This window comes from Otolemur garnettii, unplaced genomic scaffold, assembly GCF_000181295.1.
Source record: "Otolemur garnettii isolate 467f Iridium unplaced genomic scaffold, OtoGar3 scaffold00189, whole genome shotgun sequence".
Taxonomy (NCBI): domain Eukaryota; kingdom Metazoa; phylum Chordata; class Mammalia; order Primates; family Galagidae; genus Otolemur; species Otolemur garnettii.
This window is the reverse complement of record NW_003852584.1, coordinates 2,539,824-2,544,777: the sequence shown is the minus strand read 5'-3', so window position 1 is coordinate 2,544,777 and position 4,954 is coordinate 2,539,824. Positions and strand designations below refer to the sequence as shown.

General features: G+C 44.4%; 1 pseudogene; it reads right to left on the bottom strand.

The window, feature by feature from the left end:
* LOC100956340 overlaps window positions 1-1,960 on the bottom strand; it is a 17,719-nt pseudogene extending 15,759 nt beyond the window's left edge.
* Between the last annotated feature and the right edge of the window lie 2,994 nt (window positions 1,961-4,954).

The window sequence follows — 4,954 nt, the reverse complement described above, 5'->3', positions numbered from 1 at the left end:
TATCTTATATACTTTCCAACATTTAGTAAGAATTTAACACATATACAAAGAAGTCAAGTAACATGAAGAAGCAACCATTTAAGATTACAATTTAGTGTGAAGGCTGAGGAACGCATATACAATTGACTTTGTTTAGAGTAAAACATTTTGGAGCCTGGTTGTCCTCGCTGGCCCAAGGTAAAGTTACACATTATGCTAATGAAGGAGGAAGACAGAGAATAGAACCCAATGCTCCAAGACCGGTCTATCCATCCTCCAGCTAACACCTCAGGTTTCTCCACACCCCCTAGGGAGAGTCACTCTACACATTCCTGCACATCAATAGGCAAGTGTAGAAGCTCAGATCCTCAAGGAAATGCTTCACAGAAACAATCTCCTGAGGGAGCACGTTGAGGCGAACTGCCATGTCTTGAGCAAAGGGATCTTATCTCTTACAGCTGGGTTCAAACCCGCCAACCTTGGTGTATGTGGCTGGCACCATAACCGCTGTGCTATAGGCTTGGAGCCTCAGTATTGGTGTTTTTGTCTTGTTTTGTTTTTTAAAGAAACCTGATAAAAAAAAAAATAAGCTGTTCTTGGTGCCTGAGGCAATGGTGATCTTTGTTTCCTATTTAAAGGTCTGTATTCCCTGCCATAACATCTCCTGCCACCTCTAGCTAAAAAGAAGTGTTGTCTTAGAGCCTATTGTGCATTTAAGAATAAATGCACTTACATAAAAAAAAAAAGTCATACAGTGGCTCATCATCTCCTTATTTTCACTTAGTCATTCCTACCTTAGCTGTGAATTAAAGTACAACCACCCAAGAATCCTGCCAAAGTCTGCACTTTGGTTTTTGTTTTACCCTAAATTCTGTATCACTTGGAATTAAAACAATTCATTTTTTAAAAAGCTGAGAGATTGTCAGAAGACAAGCAATGTTAGTAAGTAGAGCAGACTTGTGCAAGGCAATAGGGAGGAGTGGAGACTGCATCCAACTGAGGAGATCACAGCCACTGTATTAGTCTGTTCAGACTGCCATAACAAAGTCTGCGTGGTTTTAAATAACAGCTTTGTTTTCTCTCAAGTCTGGAGGCTGGAAGCCTGACATGGAGGAGTCAGTAGGGTTGGTTTCTACTAAGGCCTCTCTCCTTGGCTTATAGATGATCGGATCATCTTCTCCCGTGTGCTCTCATGGTCTTTCCTCTCTGAATATGTCTGTGTTCTCATCTCCTCCTCTGATCAGTCACTTCTTTGTTGTTGTTGTTGTTTGGTGAGAGAGAGTCTCGCTCTGTCACCTGGGGAAGAGTGCTACCGTGTCATCACAGCTCACAGCAACCTCAAACTCTTGGGCTCCAGTGATTCTCTTACCTCAGCTTCCCAAGTAACTAGGACTACAGGTGTGCACCACGGTACCTGACTAGTTTTTTTCTATTTTTTAGTAGAGACAGGATCTTGCTCGTGCTCAGGTTGGTCTCGAACTCCTGAGCTCAAGCAATCTGCCTGCCTCAGCCTCCTAGAGTGGTGGGATTACAGGCGTGAGCCATCACTCTAGGCCCTGGTCAATCACACTGAATTAGGGCACACTCTAGTGCCCTCATCTTATCGTGATTACCTCTTTAAAGACCCTATCTCCAATATAGTCACATGCTGAGATACTGGAGATTAGAGTTTTACCGTAAGAATTTGGGGGACAGAAACTCGATTCAGCCCCTACCACCTTCCATGACAATATTTCCTTTTACATTGACAATGATTCATTCACTTTGCGACCACATGTGCCCCCACAGAATGTTTGTAAGCTCTGCTGAATGCATTTGTGGGTTGAAAAGTGGTAAGCAGTAGATGAAGCTGACTCCTAGCTGGGCAGAGTCTGGCTTTGCAGGAGTTTGGGGAATCTTTGTCCTCTGCATAATTCAAATTTGGAGAAGCAGATTGATGCATTTATTTGGAAAAGAGAACTTACCCCTGTGGTTTCTCCATCTTGGGAGGAAGTCCCATGAAAAAAATGAAAGACAACCAACTTGTTTTTGAGATACTTTCTCCCAAAATATTTGAAGTGCTTAGAATTATCCCCTAGATGATGCATGAAGGCAGAGCCAGAGCTGGGAACAGAATTACCAGGGCTGAGTCAGCTCAAGGCAGCTGCTCACCCCACCCACCCTCCTCGAGTCTTTCTCGGGGTCTCTGGTGGTCAGTCACACACCTCTCTGAAGGTGGCAGCTTCCCTATGAGCTCTCAGTGAGTGTCTGCTGAATGTAGAACCTTTTAGGGGTAGAACAGAGGGGAAAAGAGAAGGCATGGGAGTTTATGGAGGGTAAACTCTAGGCTAGCAGTTGAGTTCTAATGACGGTTTTTGCCATTTTGTGCTGTGAGATTACAAACAAGTGACTTTGCTGCTCTGAGCCTCAGTTTTTCTGTTTGCAAAATGAGGATGTGCCTTACCCACCCTGCAGGGTTGCCAGCAGTTCAAGTGTGAAAGCTTCCAGGAGCATATGTGTGTGCTCTCAACACCCACAAAGGCCAGAGAGCATCATGTTGTCACCATTGCTGGCAAGACTGAAAATCTGATCATCATTCAAAATTCACACCTGAGATGAATCTCAGTGAGTGTGAAATCAATATCAGAAAGGGAATCCTCTAAGACATGGGGAAGTAGACCAGAAAGGCAGGAAACTGGGTTTCACTTCCCGTATACTGCTCTGAGCCACACAGATTGCTCTACCCTGCGTGCTACAGGCCAGTAAAATGGTGGTCAAAATATCTACCTTGCAGGGCCAATTCAAGGTAATTATAATGACAAATATGGACACTTACTAAGTGCTGGGCTCAAGTGTTTCACAGAATGTGTCTCATTTTTGAACCACCATGGAGATTTATTTCTGCTTTCATTTCACAGGCTCAGAGAAGCCAATTAACTTGCCCAAGGTCACACAGCTTTCAGACAGTTTGCCTGGCTCCCCAACATGGGCCATTTGATCTGTGAAAAACTTCCGAGATCTCAAGCTTCCAGCGAAGCTGCAGTATTGTCAGTGACTGCAAATGCTGGAGATGAGAATGGGGAACTGGTGAGCCTGGGTGGCTTAGTCTGAGAACCCTTCTTGGAGGAATTGGATATGAAGTCAGGTTGTGAAGTGAATTAGGATCATTGAGTCACCAGTGGAGGTCTGGTGAAGTAAATATCAAGGGCATATGGATGGTATTTAAAGGACTGGATGAGATTACCCAGGGAGTAAGTGTGGTCGGAAAAAACAAGAGGGGCCGGACACAGTGGCTCACATCTATAATAGTAGGCTGAAAGCTGAAGTGGGAAGGTCTCTTGTGCTCAGGAGTTCAAGACCAGTCTGAGCAAGAGTGAGACCCTATCTCTACAAAAAATAGAAAAATTGACTGGGTGTGGTAGTGGGCACCTGTACTTCCAGCTACTTGGGAGGCCGAGGCAGACGGATCACTTGAAGCCAGGAGTTTAAGGTTGCTGTGAGCTGTGATGACACCACTGCAATATAGACCAGGTCAACAGAGTGACAGTCTGTCTGAAAGAGGAGGAGAAAGGGGAGGAGAAGGAAGAAGGGAAAGAGGAGGAAAAGAAGAAAGAGAGAGGGAGCAAGAGAAGGAAAGAGGGAAGGGGAGGAGAGGAAAGGAAAGAAAGAAAAAAAAAGAGAAAAGAGAAGCAGTTTAGGACAGAGCCTAAGGGTGCTCTGGCGTGCGAGGTAGAGGTGATGAGGAAAAGTACTCCCAACTGAGGAATGTATTTTCAAGGAGAAAGTGACAGAGTGTGCCAAACGCTGATGATTGTTCAAGCTGGACAGTCATTGGTTTTAATGATAAGGAGGCCACAGTGACCTTGACAAGAGTTTTTTGGGTGGATATAGGAGTAAAAGCTGATTGGAGGAGGTTTAAGAGAGAACAAGAGAGGAGGAATCTGAGGCAGAGGTGTGTAGATAATGCTTTCGAGGAGCTGAGCTCCAGAGGGAGCTAGGAAGTGGAGCTGGCTGGGAAGGTGCGGGGCAAGCAGAGCCCCTAGAGAGCTGCCTCCTCTGGTTGGCCTGTTTAGCTCCCTCACCCCCACTTGGTATAGAGAGTGATTATAACAGCCACACCAATCACCATCCAGTCCCATCATCCCCACAAGTTGTTAGGAAACTGATGAGATTCATTCATCCATTGTATGGTAAGAATCGTCATCATGGGTAATGTGATTTCTTTGTTTTCAAAAGACTTAGCTTCGAGTGCACCTGTGAAAGCAGGTACACCATTTTGGATGGTGTCTTAATCTGCTTTGTGTTGCTCTAACAGAATATCTGAGGCTGGGTAATTTACAAACAAAAGAGATGTATGTGCCTTATGGTTCTGTAGGCTGGACGTTCAAGGTCAAGGCTCTGGCTTCTGGTGAGGGCTTTCATGATGCATCAAAATACGGTGGAAAAGGTCAAAGGGGAAATGAACATGTACAAAGAGGCAAAACCGGAAGGGCATCCCAGCTTTATAACAACCCACTCTCTGCAGAACCAAGCCATGTCTGTGAGAATAAATCCAATCTCAAAGGAACAAGCACTCACCAAGCCATTTGTGAGGGCTCCATCCTCATGACCCAAATACCTCTTCCTGGCCTCCAGCTTCTAGCATAGCCACAATGAAGATCAGATTTCAACTTAAGTTTTGGTGAGGATAAGCCCTATGCAAACCATAGTAGTGGGCAAATTGTCAGTGACCATCAACATCTAGGAAATTGGATGTGCATGACCATTGCAGTATTTTTTGAAACAATCAGATCAACATAAGTACCTATCACTAAGTGGACTTGGTTAAATTCACGATATTGCGTGTTACCCTGTGGAGCTATTAAAAGGAATAAAGGAGATTCCTGTGCTCTAACATAGAAAGAGGTCCAAAACACATTACGAAAAACTGAAGGAGCTGAGATAATTTTACCCCAAAATATGGTTCCTTGGTATAAAAATTATTTTGAATTAAAGT